The following is a 21,405-nucleotide window of genomic DNA, read 5'->3' as shown; positions in this document are numbered from 1 at the left end:
ATCTGCAACTCCCTAAACTAGTACTCTTATCTAAAGTAATGTTGCAGGCCCGGTGGCGTGGCCTAGCAGTTAAAGTCCTCGCCTTGAATGTGCCCGGGATCCCATATGGGCTCCGGTTCTAATCCTGGCAGCTCCACTTTCAATCCAGCTCCCTGCTTGTGGCCTGGGAAAGCAGTCGAGAATGGCCCAATGCTTTGGGACCCTGCACCCACGTGGGAGACCCAGAAGAGGTTCCTGGTTCCTGGCTCCAGATTGGCACAGCACCGGCCGCTGCGCTCACTTGGGGAGTGAATCATCGGATGGAAGATCTTCCTCTCTGTCTCTCCTCCTCTCTGTATATCTGACTTTGTAATAAAAATAAATAAATCTTAAAAAAAAAAGAAAGTAATGTTGCAAATCTTACATAATTTTTATGAAAAGAGATGGATTCTAATCCGGGAAATGATGACGATGAATGAATTTATAAGAATCCTGAACATACGCAAAACTAAAGATTGCACATGATAATTTGTGATAGTCACAAAGTACTCTTAAGTAATTCAGTCTTGCCACTCTATACAAATTTAATTGTCATACATAAATTTTCGTTGAAAAATGAACAAAAGGAATAAATTTTAAAATCCATGTGTTTATATTTACTTCCAAAACTACTTCAGATTTGTTTTATGATTCTGATAACCAATTTTTTCAAATCGATCATTGTTATATAAAAGAATGTGGAGTTTGATACTATCATTGGGAAAATATGACAAGGAAGGCCTCATTCTTTGGAAACAATGATTATTCATCCTGTTAGGTGGAATGTGATATGCTTTATGTATGTACTTTATTCTTATTTAGCTCAGCCTTAGCTATTAAGGAAAGGGACATTTCTAAGAGAAATCAAAGAACAATATCAACACAGCTTTGTGTCATTTTTGGTCCTTTGGAAAGCAGATACAATGATAGAATTATGAAATCAATGTCTGTGCATTGAGGGAAATTCTAATATCAAGGATGCTAAGGTCTGAATGTATTTCCCAAAATGTGTATGTTAAAATCAATTGGCAATGCAATAGTAGAAGGTGGGGCTTTGTATCAATCTGTGAGGATAGAATCTCATAGTTAGGTTAGTGGCATTTTACAGATAATAGGTAGTTGCTTGTCCCTTGTGCTCCTCTGTCTATTCTCCATGTAGAAATGCAGCATTTATCCAACCCATCAAAATGTGGCAAGGCAGTAACTTGCAAAGAGACTACAGATCACATCTGACATCAACATTTCCAGTCTCTTGTTCTTGGCCTTCCAGGACCTAGAATCACGAGAAACATATTCGTACTACTTTTAATCTCAGTCTAATGCATTCTTGTTAGAGTATCGCAATGGTCAAAGACAAAGGTCAAAAGGGCAGGAGAAGGTGAGATTAACTCCAACTTCTACCTTTTACTAGCAGTTGTGGTAAAATTCAGTACAGAGGTGGGACCAAACAGCAGACACCTCATAGGATGCGGTAACTGGAAGGAAGATTCAGTTAAGCCATCAGAAACTTCATAGGAATATCATCACTTATAAGAGTCGTACACTATAGGATGAGAATTAGCTGTAATACTTAAGATTTCTATATCCCAGATCAGAGTGCTGGTGATCAATTCTAGCACCTCTTGTCAATTCCCTCTTAAGTGAAGACCATGAGAGAGGGGAGACTGCTCAAATAATCAGATTTCTTACATCCATCTAGAAGAAAATCATTGAGTGCCCATCTCATGATTCCAATTCCAACCCAAACTGCTCTCTCTCTCCCTCTCTCTTTTGCTCACTCATTTAACAATATAAAACTGCAAAATGACCCTAAAGGAGAATGATCCTGTTTGGTGTCCTTATTTTGCTCACTTCTTGACTGGAAACCACCAGGAGAAAACATGACAGACACATGAGTGCCTCAGTGAAGGTGAGAGATAAACAATGCTAAGGTTGTATTGTCTTGTATGTCACAATTATTATAATGCATGCCTTTACAATTTTTATGCTCTATTAATTAATGCCCGCACATATTAGGTAGTTGGCTCAGGGAAAAAAAAAGCAATTTATTTAAATTGAAAAAAAGTACATACAGTGTCCTTGTTAAACTCAAAGTGGATAATTCTTTGAGAATGGTTTTTGTACTGAGAAGTTCCTATTTACAGAATAAACATCTACTTGCTTTTGGTAAAATTGAGTGACTGATTTTATTTATAATTTAAGGAAATTTAGTTGGAGGTGGAAACATTTACTGATCAAGGAATGTGCACGCTGTTTTTACATTTGACCTAATTTTTAATTTTTTATTTAATAATGTTTATTATTCAGTTCAACAAATTCAAGCCTTCAATATTTTGTAAGAGTAACATTGACTAAATCAATAAATGTTCAATAATTTAACTACCTTTGAAAAGCAACAAGCAAGCGTAATGCTTGATTGTGTTTCTCAAATATTTTCTTTCATCAGTATAAACGGCATTGGTTTAACTTTGCCATTGAAACCATAATGTTATAAAAAAATGTAATAGTTGAGTGAAGAATTTGTCTAGTGGGGCATATGCATAGGAAATTAACGTTGAGAGAATTTTTTCTGAAGTAGTTTTCATGATACCTGTTAGCTCCATTATCAGTAGTATCTTGCAAAACATGAGTAGATACAAGTTACTAAGAAACTTAGAATCTGAATCATAAATACTTGCAAAAACTGAATAGCAGCATGAAAGCAATATCTCGAAACTGAAAAGAAAGGGATGATACTAAAATAAGATTCAGGTAGTTAAACATGCAGAAGAAACACAGCAGGAAAGAATTAAAGGACCAGACTGTAAATCTGGAAACTAGGATAATTCAGCAAAACAATTAAATGATTGAAAGATCGATCGTTTGAAAATCAGGAGAATACAATGAACAAATCATAACTCAAAGAAATAGTTATTTCAGTCTTAGAAACATGCTGAAGAATACCTTGTTATCCCAGTTTATTATAGTTTGTTCCAATAACCAGAGCAGCGTGAGTCACTGAAAGGTGCCTTGACTGACAAAATCGGTTTGGAAATGCTTCAGCAGTGGTTGTTTATTATTATTATTATTATTATTATGACAATCTTGACATAATTAGGGTAAAAAGGCTCAAGTTCTACAGGAAGATGGGTACGACAATTAGTTCCGTGTTGTTTCCTTAATAAATCTGATGTAAAAGCAGATTTTAAGGGAGAAGCCCTGCCCAGACTCCCACCCACTCCAGGTCCCAGATGTGGGGCACGCTCAGAGGGTCTTGCCCAAGTGGTTCTGATAATTCAACAGTTCTGCATTGCTGCCCCTCTGGTCACTCCAAGCACATTGCATTTGCTGGAGAGTCCCCTGGCCGACACAGTCCATCATAGCGTCTCCGTTTGCCCAGTTTTTCCATTACCAACATGTAGCTGAGGTGGCTGACTGACTTGTTCCGTCCTCTGTCTTTTGATGGTTAGCGTTCTGAGTCCGAACGCTCGATTGGGGGAATCCCCAATGGAACTTTGTCTGAAGTGTTCCCAGACCAGATTCTTGTATGTGCTGGCAAGTGTAGGGCCCGCCACAGTCCATCACCCCATCAGCTGGGGGTTGCAGTCGCTGGGCTGGTGCTGCTTCCATCCCTGTCCTCCTCTGGAACCGATGGGTGTTTGAGGTCCACCGCATACTCGGTCCTCACATAACCCAGTGGGAGTTGCAGCCTAGCCGGAGTGACCCACAATAACCCCCACCAGGCCTGCCCCCTACCCTGGTTTGCCTGTTTGTGTGGCATGCTAATCCAGTCTGAACTGGGAGGGGAAAAGAAAAGTTGTGTTAAAGTGCCCTTAGTGAAGTACATGTAATCTGTGCTCCTTGAGTGCTTTTCACAATGGGAAACTTGTTGGGCCTTGTGTTGAAGCCATTATCAGGATGTGAACCCAATAACCTAGTGTACTAATAAATATCTTAAGTAAATAAAATCCTTTCTAATTTATTATCATAATAAGCACAATGAAAACCAAACGAAGGGCACTATTTTGTTTGAGGATTTGTAATTATCTACATAATCTTTTCAAATTTTATATATGTACTTGAAGTTACTGTGTGTTACACAAATGAGATCATGAATGATATTTTTTCTTCACCAAAATGGAAAGTATATTAATGAATTTTATTGTTCATTACTAAATGTAGGAGTTATTTATCTAAATCTGATCATCTTCTCTAAAATACATTTGATTATACTTTGAGACATACTAAGAATTTTATAAATGATTCAGTTAATAGCAGTACCAAAACAATTCCCATTGACATGATAAACACATGACAACAAAATTTAAAATATAATGATTATAGATGAAATATTTTCATAATCAGAATTACTATGTCAGACAATTAACTTCACAATAAATTAAAGGAAAATTATTGAAATTTTTAAAAATAAATTCTTATGAATGAAAAATATAAATAAAATTTGCTCATTTTAATCCATAATTTCTCAGTTAGTTATTGGTTTTAACCTTAAAGATACTCTTCTTACAATGCAGGTATTGTTTTCAGAATTCAATTCACATCATTCTTCTTTGCCAACAGATATTTAATTATTCTGTGTGCCAGAAAGTTAGAGCTCACATTGGATAAAGAGAAATACTTTACTACATACATTAAGGCTACTGAAATAAATAACACAATATGTTCCTTTTCTTTTTTTTAAAGATTTATTTATTTTTATTACAAAGTCAGATATACAGAGAGCAGGAGAGACAGAGAGGTAGATCTTCCATCCGATGATTCACTCCCCAAGTGAACGCAATGGCCAGTGCTGAGCCGATCCGAAGCCAGGAACCAGGAACCTCTTCTGGGCACCCACATGGGTGCAGGGTCCCAAAGCATTGGGCCATTCTCGACTGCTTTCCCAGGCCACAAGCAGGGAGTTGGATGGAAGTAGAGCTGCTGGGATTAGAACCGGCGCCCATATGGGATCCGAGGGCGTTCAAGGCGAGGACTTTAGCCGGTAGGCCATGGAGCTGGGCCCTATGTTCCTTTTCAATTTTGATTTAGTTTAGAAGCACTTCTTAGTGCTTGCCTCAACAGCACATATACTAAAATTGGAACAACACAGAGATTAGCATGGCCCCTGCACCAGGATGACACACAAATGCATGAAGCATTCCATATTAAAAAAAAATAGCACTTCTTCAAAATGATAGGCTTTTCTAAAAGCTCTATATTGAACAGTTGTATGATTATTTCATACGGCTTTAATATGATTTCATTAGTACAGTATTTTTTGGTTTTTTTTTAATAACTTTTTTTCATTTTCTAAGTTAGCAAAATACTTTGGTAATTAGGGTACAAAGGGTAAGGAGCTGTAGGAAGGTGGGTGAGATCATAATCTCCACAATCTCCTTTTTATTCTTTCCTGTATCTGGGGGAAGTGGGGAGACAAGGCAAGAAGCCACAGTCTCCCAACTGCCTCTGCACCCTGGGATGGAGGACAACTACCTGACGCCATCCCAGGGTTACCATGGTGGGACATGCTCAAGAGATTTTGATAGTTGAACACTTCTCAATTACTACCTATCTTGCCACTCTGAGCATGATGAAATTTCTCTAGAATCAACTGGCTCACATAGTCCACCTTAGAGTCTCCATTTCCCTAGGTATCCACTGCCAACACTTGGCTGGGGCAGTTGATACATTTGTTCTGTCCTCCTTCCTCCGTTATGGCACCAGGTGTCCTCTGCAGGTTCCAATATACTGCCATATCCTCCATCTGAACCTGGATTTTCTGTCTACTGCTCTAAGTCACTGAGGAGGCCCAGCTCAGACACTTGCACTCCAAGGTCAGACCATGAAACCTGCAGTTCTCTCCATGGTTGGGTTCTGAGTCCAGCAGTTCAGTTGGAGGGATCCCAAAAGACAATTCATCTAAGGTCACCCTGGACCTGATTCTTGTGTGCTTGCCAATACAGGGTATGGCACAGTCCATTACCCCAATCAGCTTATGCACAAGCTGGTAGTTGCAGTTGCTGGGTCAGGTCTGTCTCTAGCCCTGTCTTCTACACAAACCAATAGTTGTTGAAGCCCAGCCCAATCCTGTCCACCATACACTCAGCTCAGCAGTGGGAGCTGCAGCTTAGTTGAGGCAACTGGCAATAACACCCACCAGGCCTAACCTCTATCCTGGCTCCCGTGCTTGCCATTATGTACAGCAGACTGGTCCAGTCTGTCCCACATCCCCTTCAGCTCTCAAACCTGTCAATGGGCAGATCCTAAAAGAAAAATGTGTCACGGATGATGCATTGGCTTAACTGGCCATCGTCTATTCTTCGCCAGGCCAAAATCAGAGTGTTTGATGGGAAAAGGAGAATCCAGGACACAAGCTGGCACCCATATGGGATTCTGATGCTTGCAAGCAGATTATTTAGCCATTGATCCATCATGCCAGGCGGTGAAAGTTTGTTTCTCTTTTTGTTTTTCATTTCGGAATGCAATTGAAAACTTTGCTAGGTATCTTTTTTTCTTTATTCTTTTTTTTCAATTTTTATTACTGTTGGAAGGCAGATTTACAGGGAGGAGGAGGAACAGAAAGAAAGATCTTCCTTTCGCTATATCACCTCCAAATGATTGCAACAACTGAAGCTGAGCTAATCTGGAGCCATGAGCCAGGAGCTTTTCCAGATCTCCCACATGAGTACAGGGTCAAAAGGACATGGGCCAATGGCCACAGCCTTCCCAGGCCATCGGTAGGGAGTTGGACGGGAACTGGAGCAACCAAACACAAACCTTAAAGGATACCAGCTCTTTGAGGTAGAGGATAAGCCAGTTAAGCCAATGCATCATCCATGACACATTTTTCTTTTAGGATATAAAATATATCATCCCATTCTCTTCTGACCTATAGGATTTATTCTGAGAATTCAGCTTTGAGTCTGATTGTTTTGCATCTATAAGTTATCTTATGTTTCTCACATGCCTATGTAAATATCTTTTCTGTGTCTTCACTCAAATAAAACTTGATTAAGTTCTGTGGTGAGGACTGCTTTTGATCAACTCAGAGTTGATCAGAACTTGTGATTGGCTTTCCTTTTTTTGCCCATGTTAAGGGAGTTCTCATTTACTGTTTATTTGAATATATCTTGTAATGAAGTTCTATTTCCGTGCCTTCAGAAAATTCTTTGACTCTTATGGTTGACCTTATTACGTTGTCAATTCTAAAATGGTTTTCTGAGCTTCATAAAGTTCCTCTTCCAGATTTCTGTTATAGCATTGTTGCATGTGGTATCTTCCAGCTCTACAACTCTTTTATTCATTCTACTATTCAGATTTTCCAGTTAATTTTTTATTTGCTCTATTGTATTTTTCATTTCTAATATTTACGTTTAATTTTTATTTCAATTATGCTATTCTGCATATCATAATCCTTGAACTTCTGCATCTGTTTCTGTTTTTGTTTCTCTGGTTGCCACAGGGGGATCCGTTCACTGCAGAGCTCCTCTGTTGTCTCTGCTGCTTCTTTAGAGCATTGGATCCGCTCTTGTCTTTTTGCCATTGGCCTGCCCACTCCTCTATCCTGGAATCATCTCCTCTCTGTTTCTGCTCTGAAAACCCTTCTATGTCCATTTTACTATGTCCCCACCTTATCCTAATATTTTGTTCTTCTAAAATGCCCTGCAATTTTCCAAGTAGTCACAGATTTTACTCATAGTAAACAATTTGGGCTTTAAAGAAGTCTATGAAATGTCTTCAATATTTTGTGAAGCTTTACAATTTAAAAATAAGCATAACCAAAATAATCTGTTTTACTGCTTGTTTAAGGTAATGATTTGTGATTTAGTTTGAAAAAAAAAACAAAATAATGTGCTACATTATTATTATGAAAAATGCATTAAAACAATTAGGCCTTTTGGTGATAGTAATAAATCTAAATTAAAAATGTTTTACTGGAATATAGTATTGTAAGTTGTGTTAATCTAGTAAAAATATGTTCAAACTATGATGAATAATGCTGTCTATAGTATTTTATTAAAACATTAAAAAGATTTATTTGTTTTATTGGGAAGTCAGATACAAAGAGAGGAAGATCTTCTGTCTGCTGATTCACTCCCCAAGCGACCGCAATGGCCAAAGCTCAGCTGATCCGAAGCCAAGAGTCAGGAGCTTCAGCCAGGTCTCCCACACAAAAACAGGGTCCCAAGGATTCAGGTCATCTTTGATTGCTCTCCGAGGCCACAATCAGGGAGACGGATGGGAAGCGGGACTGCCAGGACACGAGCTGGCACCCATATGTGATCCTGGAGTGTGCATGGAAAGAACTTTAGCCTCTAGGCAACCGTGCTAGGTCCTAAAACCTTTTTTGACAATAATTCCTTTCTGGTTTTGTTATATTTAATGAATTGAGGAACACATCATGTTCATAAACCAATTTTAGTGTCATTATGTATAGAGGAATAAAAGATAAATGAGTCTATGTTAAAACAGCAAGCTATGATGTGGACATCTTGTTACTCCCCAGGGAACAAAATGAAGTACTCATTACATTGCATAAATTAATCGGTAACCATAATAATCTACAGAATTCCAATGAAATTAAAATGAACATTATAGAATTAACAGCTCCAGACCATCTTATAATTATGTTAACAGCACTGCTTCTCAAGTAAAAATGTCACAGAAAATAAATGGTGTTAATATTTATCCTGTAAACTACAATTTCATAGTCCACAAGGTGAATTAAATCACTAATGGCTAATCAAAAATGCTGTAACATCAACGATAAGGAAATGTAACTAACTATCACTAGGAGAAAAAACATCATGCAGCAATAAAGCACACTTTAGTATAGAAGACAGGTAACTGGTCCCAAAGAAGTTATTCAAATGAATGAATTCTGCCATTCTCAATTCTCTTAAGGCATTATGTATTTATAGGTATTTATAAAACTATACAGAAATATTCAATGGCTCTTCAGTGAACAAATTAAAATCAGAAGTTTAGTGTGGTAATAAAGGTTTATACATATCTCTATCTTTCATGCTCGTTTGATTTTATTGCCAGTATGAATATTTTTCTTTTTCAGTTATGATGAAAGTATTTACATATTTAAAGAGTGGTAACATTTTAACTAAATATCTTTAAGTCACTTGTTTTAGAAGCTGATATTAGTTGTACTTACATGTCATATGCACAATTAACAATTTTATGATCATAATGTATCTAATTTAAAATAGGAAGTAATAATTGGCTTTAATGCCAATTTATCATATTTATCAAACATTTATACGATACAAAGAATTGAGAAATCATAAAATAGCATGAATATAAATACATATATATGCACATATGCAGTAACATATATATTTATTTTCAGAGCTTATTAGTAATTAGATTTTTAGTTACATTGCAAACAAATGTAATTTTTCAAAAGAAATTCTTGATATCTTCATACGATTTCTTTTTCACTGGCTATCCCCTTTTTAAAGTTTATTTATTTTTGTTGCAAAGTCATATTTACAGAGAGCGGAGAGACAAAGATCTTCCATGCACTGATTCACTCTCCAAGTAGCCGCAATGGCTGGAGCTGATCCAATCTTAAGCCAGGAGCCAGGAACCAGCAGCCAACAGCCAGCAGCTTTGAGTGGGTCTCAATTGCGGGTTCCTGATCCCGAGATCAAGATCCTGGGACATGCAAGGGGACAGCTTTTAGCCAATAGCCTAGTGGGCTTGCCCTGACTGGCTGCTCTTTAGTAAGGTTCTAACCTGTTTCATGAGATTTTGCCCTATATCACCAAAATGACAATTAGACTATGATAAAAGTTAGTCAACTAACATTAATTGGTACATTTGCAATTAATACTATGTTTGAAAGCTGTGGATGGTGTATGTGTACTAGTAAAAAAGGACAAGCAGGTTTGTCATCTGTATCATACAACAGAAAACAAAAATGAAACCAGTCAGGTTATTTATTGCCAGAGATCAAGGAAGAATTATATCCTACGTCCTTTATATGTCTATTTCACTTCATCAGCATTTCAAGCTCACTCACAAACAGTCACATGGACCAACCAGCATTATTATGCAGTGGATTAAAGCACCATCTGCACCCCATTTCAGAATGTCAGCTGGAGTCCTGACCACACTGCCTCCAATCCAGCTCCCAGATAAATGCGCCAGAGAATGCAACAGATCATGGTTCACGTGCTTGCACCTCTGCCACCTGTGCGGAAGACATAGCTAACGTTCCTGACACCTGGTTCTAACTGTTCTCATCCTTGGCTTTGTGGAGAGTATGGCAGGGGACAGAAATAAATCTTGCTCCTTCTACTTTGTCTCTCAAATAAGTAAATCCATTAAAAAACTGATTTTTCTTTTAAAAATCATTATTGTTTAAAATATGATGTTCCTGATTGTATTATATATTTTTAAAAATACTACATTCAATAAGCTTGCTTTGTATGAGTAAATAACAGGAGGTATTTTTCTGATATTTGGAAATATATTAAGATTTTGCAGGTGAAATTAATCCATGGGCAACTAGTAAAGTTATAATTTTTACAATAAGACCAAATATGTGATCCATGTGTTGAATAAACTGGCATTATATATATTCTTGCTAGAAAACAAAATTATATATATATATTCTTGTTAGAATATATATATGCTCTTGTTAGAATATATATATGCTCTTGTTAGAATATATATATATATATATATATTCTTGTTAGAAAACAAAATTTGATTGATCCAAATGGATCTTGGCTCTGTCAAAAGAAACTTTGATTTAACCTTATTGCAATATTTGCAAAGAGTTTTGTTTTCTCAATGTGTTCATCTAGCGTTCTACTGAATCCAGCCAAATTTGGTTTAGTGGCAGAGATGTAGAGAGCAGAAGAAAACAAAATACACAAAAACTCATGAAATTCTACTTGTAAATTTAAAAATAATTTTCATGTTGGTATTAAAGATGATTCATCAATATATTGGCATGTATGTGTTTGGATGTGCATAAACGCATTTGCTTATTTATTTGAAATTCAGTTACAGACTGAGCAGGAGAGACACAAAAGGACAAATTTTCCATCAACCGATTCACTCCCAACTAACAAAAAATCTGGGTAAGGCAGAAACCAAAAGACAGGAGATTCCTCCAATCTCTGATGTAGGTGGAAGAAGCCCAAGCACTTTGATTATCTTCTGCTGTTTTTCCCCAAGCCTTTGGCAGGTAGATGAAACAGAAGTATAACTTTAACTCAGCAATTATTGATTGAATATTTTGCACAAGGTGTGTATTATATCATGAAAAGATAATTCTTTGAATCCTCAACAAGTTAATATTTTACCACTTTTCTGATATATGTAAAATAAAAGGAAACCAAACTCTTATTTTATCGTATTTAAGTAATCTTTGTTCAGGAATAGAGTAGATTTAAGGATAGAAAGAAATAATTACAGCACTTAGGAAAAGATGCATTAAAGCATTACTGGTGCTGGACAGCTACTCGTACTGGAGAGCTTGAGCTGGGATGGTGCCAGACCAGACTAGGCAGGGCTACAACACCTTTGGGCCTCATGTGGACTGGATCAGGGAAAAGCCAGGCTGGCCTGATTGATCCTACTGGTGTAATCTACAGTTAGAGTGGGTGAGGATTGTTTTGGCTTAGCCACAGCAGAAGCTGACACTGGGGGCTACTTCTGTCAAGTTAAACCACAGAACCACCTGGAGAGTGCATAATCTGGGAGAGGGAGTGGCCTGGGAGGGAAATAGAGGACTCCTCCCTCTTGGGTTACCACCCCCAGGGTAGGGCATGAAAACTAAGACTGGGACTGGGGTGGCTAGACAGAGGCAGCCAACATCATCCATGTGGGCTGGATAGTTGAGCTGGTTAGATGGAACTAAGCTTTAAAACCCATTGACATGTACAATTGCCGAATGGGATGTGGGACAGATTGGACTGGTCTGCTGCACATACTGGCAAACCAGGGCAGGGGGCGCGCCTGACTAGGCTTCAGCCCACACTGGTCTGTGTGAGGGCCGAGTATGTACTGGGCAGAATAAGGCTGGACTGCAGCACCCATTGGTTCCAGCGGAAGACAGGGCTGAAAACGGAACCAACCCAGTAGTTGCAACCACCAGCTGATTGGGGTGATGGACTGTGGCGGGCCCTGTACTTGCTAGTACATACAAGAATCTGGTCTGGGAACACCTCAGACAAAGTCTCTTTGGGGATCCCTCCAATCAAACTGCTGGACTCAGAACCCTAACCATGAAAAGACAGAGGACAGAACAAGTAAACCACCTCAGCTATATGTTGGCAGCGAAAAACTGGGCAAATGGAGACTCCAAGATGGACTATGTCATTCAGTGGATTCATCAACGACTTCATCGTGCTTGGAGTGGCGAGACTAGCAGCAATTCATAAATGTTGAACTATCAAAACCACTTGAGAAAGATCCTTGGAGCATGCCCTACATCAGGGACCTGAGGTGGGTGGGAGACTGGATGGGGCTTCTCCCTTAAAATCCCCTTTTACATCAGATATATGAAGGAAACAATACGGAACTAATTGTTTTACCCATCTTCTTGTAGGGTTTGAAGCTTTTTACCCTAATCATGTAAATATTATGAATAAATAAATGAATTAATTTTAAAAAGCATTACTGGGAAATAATATTATGTATATTAGCAAGAATATTTTCTCATTCGTGGAGACTTGACTAATTTAAGGGAGAATTTGTGATAAGAATTTTTTTTCCTTCCAGCAAAATAATGGCCTGAGTTATTATGGACTTTTTGTGTTTAAACCAGTGTACTGCCCGCACCCAAAGAAAGCAATGTCTCTTTCTCCTTCATCAGGTGGCATTTTCACTCAGGTTTGTTTGTGTGCAAATCATTCTCTCATTATCAAGGCACTGGCAGTAAATTTTAAGACCTTCTATTACATAGAATGATGTCACCATGATTTTGTTCTATCTACCAAACTTGTTTCAAAATGATGCACTGTCATAGGTTTGAGCATAAGAGTGTGTGTGTGTGTGTGTGTGTGTGTGTGTGTGTGTTTGTGTGTGAGACAGAGAGAGAGAGACAGACAGACATGATGGGAGAGAGTAAACTTTAATCCTCAAGAAAGATCATGGACATTTTATTTTCATGGTAAATATCTGTGTCATCTATATCTGAACAGTTCACATTTGCACCTGCCCTGGAAAAAGGGGAAGACAGCCCAAGTTCTTTGGCCCATACATCCGTATTGGGAACCTGAAGCTTTTGGCTCCTGACTTCAGTCTGGGTCAGTTTTGACTGATGTGGCACTTTAAGCTCTACATTTCAAATAAATGAAATCTTTTTTTTTTAAAATTTTCTGCTACTTTCAAAAAGTGAAAAAAAACTGCAATAATCAAATAAAATATCCCACCAAAACACCAACAGCTAATGATGATCACCTTATGAGACAAACCACCATTAGAGAGGTTCAACCACTAGAGAGACATAATGAAGTGCCAAAAGAACAGGTGTAGATTCCTCCCATCTCTACATTTCTTCACACAGTGAAGGTCTACTTTTTGATGGGAACAAGTGGTTATGTTTAAAAAGCATATCTGAATATCTACTCACTGCTTCATGTTACTTGTTAGACTTGGAATGGGATTCCTATAATGGACATTAAAATTATCACAGCCTAACATTGATTTTATAAACAACACGAGGTTGCTGGCTTTACTTTCGTCCACCAGCACTCAATCTGACCTAGTGTGAAGATCTTTACCCTCTTCCTCCCACCCCCTCTGTAACTTTATTTCTGCTACTATTAACATTAACAGTAACTCAGTGATAAGAAATTTTTCTTCTTACTCATCCTTCTTCTTATCCTTTTGGACATTTGGCATTTTTTATATATATCCAGTAAGTAAACTCTCTGACAGACTTATCATTTCTTAATAATGCTTACGTCTAGTACCTTGTTTTAGAACAGCTATCATTCCACACCCTGGGTGTCCCTATAGTTTTCTAAGTCAACAATTTCTCATCTCAAAAGTGTAAAGTTTAACTCTACCCAACTCTGTACTTCAACCAGATTCCTTATATATTCACATATTTTGTGTTTTATACACTACTTACAGAAATCTATAGTTTGAATTGACAGTAAGGACTGTGGAATCAACAGATGGACAAAATAATAAATTGCTAAAGAAAGGTGTTAACAAATCAGTTTTTAACTTCTCTATGACTGTTTCATAAATCTGAATTTGAAATGATGAAGTTGGTGTTTAGGAATGCATTCGGGTGAATATTTCAGTAAACAACACATGAATTAGAAATATATAGGTTAGAGTAATATATGGAAAAGATTTTAGAATTGAAATTTAAGATGATATGTTGCACAGCTGATAGTAGCTATTGAATGTGGCAAATAAGCACAGTGGAGAAATTAATTACTGTATTTGATAACTGGCAATACCTAGTATAATTAATTACACTGGGAGATATGGTAGAGTGTGGATGAGGGTTGTTTTTTTCTATCTTAAAACTTATAAAGTCTTTTAAGCTTCATATCTCTGGTTTCTATGTTACATAAAATTCTATCTCTGTAACCTATTGCTAGTTTACATTTTGCAGCAATACTTTGATTTCATTGCACTTTTTAGTCAGCCAATAAAATGATACAAGAACACTTTTCTTAGTACCTTAAACAGTATCATGAATTAATCCCATTAGCTGTGTTACAAGTGCCACAACAACAGTTGGATTCTTCAAAAACAGTATATGGCTAAAGCAGAAGAGAATAGTTTAAGAGTATTAACAGATTACTATAGACTTAAATATGAAAATAATAAGTCAGTGCTTAGTGTGTCAGTAATTATAAAACTCCAGTAAGGGTGGGATAACTTCTTCATGAGTATCTAATACTGAGCCTGGAAACAACCTTAGACTTTAATTTTAATTGAGATTTGTTTATTTTTTTTAGATTTATTTTTTATTTTTATTGGAAAGATGGCTATACAAAGAGGAGGATAGACAGAGTGGAAGATCTTCCGTCCAATAGCTCACTCCCCATGTGATCGCAATGGCCGGAGCTGAGCCAATCCAAAGCCAGGAGCCAGGAGCCTCTTCCAGATCTCCCACGCGGGTGCAGGGTCCCAAAGCTTGGGGCTGTCCTTGACTGCATTCCTAGGTCGCAGACAGGGAGCTGGATGGGAAGTGAGGCTGCCAGGATTAGAATCTACTCCCATATGGGATCCTGGAGTGCTCAAGGTGAGGACCTTAACCGCTATGCTATCGCACCAGGCCCCAAGATTTATTTTTGATGGAAAAGTTACATAAAGAGACACAAGGAGAAAGAGAATGAGAATGAGAATCTTCTAGCAACCAGCCAAACCACAGATGGCGGTCATCTCTGGACAAGACCAAAGACCAAAACCTGTTGCAAGGACTCTCATTTGATTCTCCAGGATGACTGGCAGAGACCCAAACACTTAGGCCATTTTCTGTTTCCTTTCCTAGGCCAATACCAAGAAGTTGGACAGGAAATAAAGCAACTGTGTAATGTACTGGCATCCATATGGCAAGCCAGGATTGCAGACAGCAGATTTGCTTACTCTACAATATGCTGGTGTATAGACTTTATTTTCATAATATTTTACTTGTTCATATATACAAAACGCTAAAAATCTATGAGTGAACCATAATATGAATTATTGTATGCTTTTTAATCAAAATATGTTGAACTTCAGTTTTATCTGACATCACCAAATGATTATATACAACACAACTAGATTACAATAACTTCATGGAAAGTCTAACTAAAAGGTAAATAAAAAAAATACATTTATATGAGTTTTAAAAATCATAAAGTTGTTTCACAATGCATACTTTCTGTGATTTTTTTAGAAAATTAACACATATTTTATAGAAAAATAGCAGTAACAATTATAGGAAATTCATAAATATTAAGTCTCAATGATTCCATAAAGTTTATTCCTTAAACTGTCGAAGTCCTACTTCTTACCAGACGTTAACAATATGATTTGTGATTTTAGGCAGCTTCCTTTGTTGCATAGACTATGCAACTAAAATTTACTTTTTGCTTGAAGTCATAAAATGAACCAGGCATAGAAATACTGCTGATCTTAGTCATTTTAATAAGGAAAATGAAAATATAATTTTTGTTATTTTCCATGATACAATTTTGTAGGATTTCAAACAGTCTTTTTCTTATGTGGACCACTGTGATCACATAGGCTCACGAAATTCATCTCTGAAGCTCACAATCCTTAACATCATGCCTATACTATTTTTTGCCATTTGAAGGTTTCAGCAGTCGTTGGCAGGGCAGTATTTATCCCATTTCATATAAGATTGCAACACTTATCTGTTAAACAATTATGAATAAATGACTTTTTAAAACGTTGCAAAGGAATATAATATTAACAATATTGTTTATTCAAAATTTGAAAAATGTCCACAGGATGTGATTATATGCAGTTTAAGTAAGAAATTTTATTAAAAAAAAATACTCGCCAAACCTAAGTATAAAGTAGAATAATGTATCTTATATAAATTGATGATGACCTGAGAAATTAGAAAGATATCATTCATTAGTCAAAGCAATTAAATATTAATAAATTTAGAAAAATGGATATTTGCAATAAAGTATTGATGCACAAAATAATCAAGAACACAAAATGGTAAATACTTCTTATTCATGAAATTGAAGAATTAATATCATCAATATTTTTATAACCCTTAATACAATTCACAGATTCAATCAATCCCTACAAATTCCATTTTTTTAAAACAAAATTGGTAAAAACAATCCTAAGCTTCTTATGTGATTACTAAAGACACAGAATATGTAGTGGTTCTGAGCCAACAAATAAACATAAAAACAAATCAAGTTGTAAGTGTCACAGTGCTTGCTTCAAATCCTGGTACACATAACAATAAACACCCACATCGGAACCCAGTGGAGCCACATAGTGCACTGTGTGTTAGAGGCAGGCAGATAGCCCGGGGAGAGCTCTGGGGACATACTGAGTAGAGACCACTGAGAGCATGTTTGAGAGATGTGGAAAGACTTCTGGGTCTTCCAGGGACCTGGCTGACCCAGAGTGATCAGCGGGGGAAATCCAGAGGAAATGTCTGTAGTCAAAACTTATAACCTTAACACTTATATTCAAAACATCTATGCTTATAAAACAGGGCAATTTACCATTGTAAAAATGTCAGTCATTAGTTGGACTATAATATAAATTTGATTATAATACTGGAATAATACAAATTAAGTCTAAAATATATGTCAGAGAACAAAGACTGATATAGAATGAATGAATGTTTTGGAGAAAGAAAGAGAAATAAAACAAAAGCAAAGTAGAAACTTATTTTAGCAAATGTCTGGATGCATTTCAAATTTATGAGATTTATCAAAATTTTGACACTGATATACTCACCAATACATCATTGGAGAACAAGACTACAGTGAGATTAGATTAATAATCTTGAAATGTAGACATTTGTTAATGTTGGAAAAATTAACTCATTTCTTTCAAAGTGATATATTAAATCATAAATGTATTAATAAGCATAAAATTTCAGAATAAAAATGTTTGCAGGCTTTGAGATTTAAATAAAGAAGCCACGTAGCTCTTATTTAAAAAAGAAAAACATGCAATAAAAAAAGCAAATTTGATCTTAATCATATAGCTAATATTAAATCATGTAAACTAATGGTTTATTTTATGTGAAGATCACTGCTGTAAACTGATGGATAATGGAGAGATCTGAAAAAAACAAACGGTCACAAAATAGCATGGTTACAAACTTCAATGCTCACACATATTTGAAATCTATGAAAATAAACATAACTACTCAAAAATAAAGCTTTAAGTAGTTAATAAATTTTAGGGGAGATGTCTAAGCCCATAAATACCCAGAGACATAATTTTAGTGCATATTAAAAATAATTTATTTAACAAAAAAGGAGTCTCAATTTAATGAGAAAAAATGATAGCGCTAATGTTAGCAAAATTCATTCATCATCTATTGATATCAGAAATATGAACTTGCAGTTTTCTGTACCAGATTCAGGAAATATTTTAATATACCTCAGATGATCATGTTATGTTTCTGTACACATTAATACTATGTAATGTTTATATTAGAACAAATATTTCTATCTCCTCCAATATTTATTATTTCTTTGTACTAAAAATGAGCTCTTGTATTCTGACTTTAAAATATACAATGCAGGGCACAGTACGATAGCCTAGCATCTAAATCCTTCCTTACATCCGCCAGGACCTCTTTTTGGGTACCAGTTCCTGTGCCAGCTACTCTACCTCTCATCCAGCTCCCAGCTTGTGCCCTGGGAAAGCAGTAGAGGTTGGCCAAGTCCTTGGTACTGCACCCACGTGGAAGACAGGGAAGGAGCTCCCAGCTGCTGGTTTCAAACTGTCGGTTCATGCCGTTGTGGTCACTTGGAAAGTAAACTGGCAGACAGGAGATCTTTCTCTCTGTATCTCCTTGTCTCTGTACATCTGCCTTTCCATTAAAAAGGCAAAATATATCTTTATATATACATATATATAATGCACTATAGTTATCTTATTACTGGAGAACATCTGAAGACCACCTAAGAGTCTCTGTCCAGTCATACATACATATATATATATATATATATATATATATATATATAACTTATATATATATATATATATATATATATATATAACTTCAATGCATCAAAGTATATATCAAATATTTGTGTGAATTTTAGCTGGATACACTTGAGGTTGACATAAGTAAGGTGTTTAACCTAACAATGATTGAAGAGGAAAAATACAATTCAGAAGATAAACATAAAATATTTAAAGGAATATATGTTAAAATTTTCAGTTTTAGATTAATACAGCATGTGTGGCTAGCAAAAAATAAACTGGATAACCTATACTGTTTCTCAACAATACTTTTTTAAGAAACCCTGGATGACCTTTTAGCTGGAGGCTGTTATTTAAAAATGTTAATCTAACTCAACAATATAATAACTAACAAAACTTAGAATAATCGCCAGCAATCTTCAAATATTTTGAAGCATTAAAAAGATAGGGATTTTATGATTTTGTTGTAAGTTAAAGTTTCCATTTACTTTCTGAACATAATGCAAAAATGTCCTATCTCTAGTCGAAACTTCAGCTAATGTAACTATTGAAATCACAAGCATTTGTAATTACGTGCACACACAAATATACATATATACATTTTTGTAATTGCAATTGCAGGTTTTTCCTAAAACTGATAAATTCCTTGATTTAAAATTAACGAATGAAATAGTCTATATTCAACAAGTGACAACATGAAAAAAAATAATACTACTCCATAGGTAACTGAAACCTTCACAGGCTGATTTTGAAAAGTGATGATTTTTAAGAGAACAAAGAGAATATGACAGTTTTTCCATAAAGCTGGGCCTGTGTGCTATGAAGTGCTGTAATTATTAGGTTTAGAAATCAGTTCTTGTCATCTTAGGGAGTCAGTGCTTTATCCAAAATTAGAGCTGCATGAAAAGATATCTGTGAACTAATGAACTCTTTGACTCTTCCATATCCTTAGTAGCCAAATGGATATAAGGTGGTAGCAACTGAAATGGTCAATATTTGATGGCAGTCTTCAGTAATAAATGAAAACGCTTGAGACTCAGTGATAAAACTTTCATGTGAGCTAAGTCTGAGACCTATCTGCTAGGCACGTATACACACACACACACACACACACACACACACAATGCCCCTCAGTTGTACATTATATTACCAATGCACCTTAGAGTATTAGTAGAAATTTTAAATACTATATGTTATTAAAACATACTAACATAACACTAAAAAATTGAAAATAGGACTATACTTGGGTGGCTATATTGAAGTATTTATTTCAATGGTTATAAAATTAAAAGGAAGAAAACGCATATCTGTGAAATGTATGTATCCTAATTATTCAAAAACCTCAGTCTTTCATTGAATTAGTAACTAAATGAGGGAAACATTTTTGAGTAAAATTATTTCCCGCTTAAGAGACACATCTCACAAAATAAACCGAAAAGAAGTTTAACTTGTTTTCCATCATTGAGTAGTGCTCTCTGGCTCTATCTCCTGGATCTATGTCACGTCCGCAACAATTATTTTTCTAAAACAAACTCAGAGCTGCAAACTTGGCTTCGTTAGATAGTAATACAAAATTTGAGGCATGGCTGCCATATCTGTCATTCCCTCTGCCTGTCACAAATATGAGAAAATCTGTGGATAGACCTGTTTTTAAAACTCTTGTATATGCCCCAGTACATGACAACTCTGTAGATAATCTAGCCATTATAAATGTCAGTTAGTGAGTACTGCTATGTAACAGGTGCACTCATCGCTCCACCACTCCTTCTTTGTAATCTTGAGGAACAGAAATGAAGTTCATAAAATCATCTATCCCAAGAGGTTGTTCAGTGATTTAATTTAAGTTACCATAGAACCAGACACTGACTAAAATGAGGTGAGTGCAAGAGTTTATTTTTTAAATTTTTTTAAGATATTTTCTTTTTATTGTAAAGTCAGATGTACAAAGAGAAGGAGAGACAGAGAGGAAGATCTTCCGTCTGATGATTCACTCCACAAGCAACCACAATGGCCATGCTGCACAGACCCGAAGCCAGGAACCCATATCTTCTTCTGGTCTCCCACATGGGTGCAGGGTCCCAAGGCTTTGGGCCGTCCTCAACTGCTTTCCCAGGCCACAAGCAGGAAGCTGGATGGGATGTGGAGTTGCTGGGCTTAGAACTGGAGCCCAAGTGCAGGACTTTAGCCACTAGGCCAGGGCGCCGGGCCCAAAATAGTTTATTTTTAAGCAATTCTGCTAATCTCCTACCTAGGAATACAGAAATAATGCAAGGATAAATAGTGCATTAGCTCCCTGGGCTGCTATAACCAATCACGACAAACTCAATACCTTAAAATAATAGTAGAAATCCTTCACTCAGAGCTCTAGGAGCATGTTGGCAGGACTGTGCTCACTTCCAAGGCTCCAGAACCTCTTTCAGGTTCTGGTAATTCCTTGGTTTATTGCAACATAACCTCAGTATCTCTCTCTCTCTCTCTCTCTCTCTCTCTCTGTCTTTTAATTTTTTCTCCTTAGGAAATTTATTTACTTAAAAAAGCATAGTGACAGAACAAAGGTGACAGACAGAAAAAAAAAATCTACCATTTTAAAAAACACTTTCCAAATTTTTGCAATATATCAATACAAACTGTACCAGCTTCTAATTCACTAAAAGTTTAAAGAAACATTATCAAATCAACCACATAAGGATCATGAGTTATATATATATGCTACTAACAAAACTATTTTAATTGTAACTGGAAGGCAAGTCCAATGGTGGATTCTGG

General features: G+C 36.4%; 1 non-coding gene across 1 annotated transcript; it reads left to right on the top strand.

Moving 5' to 3' along the window:
- Window positions 1-5,063: 5,063 nt before the first annotated feature.
- Window positions 5,064-5,167, top strand: LOC118758945 (U6 spliceosomal RNA). Its single transcript, XR_004995894.1, has one exon. It is a non-coding gene; the product is annotated as a U6 spliceosomal RNA (small nuclear RNA).
- Window positions 5,168-21,405: the final 16,238 nt, after the last annotated feature.

Source organism: Ochotona princeps, chromosome 3, assembly GCF_030435755.1.
Source record: "Ochotona princeps isolate mOchPri1 chromosome 3, mOchPri1.hap1, whole genome shotgun sequence".
NCBI classification, from domain to species: Eukaryota; Metazoa; Chordata; class Mammalia; order Lagomorpha; family Ochotonidae; genus Ochotona; species Ochotona princeps.
This window is presented reverse-complemented; position numbering and strand designations above follow the sequence as displayed.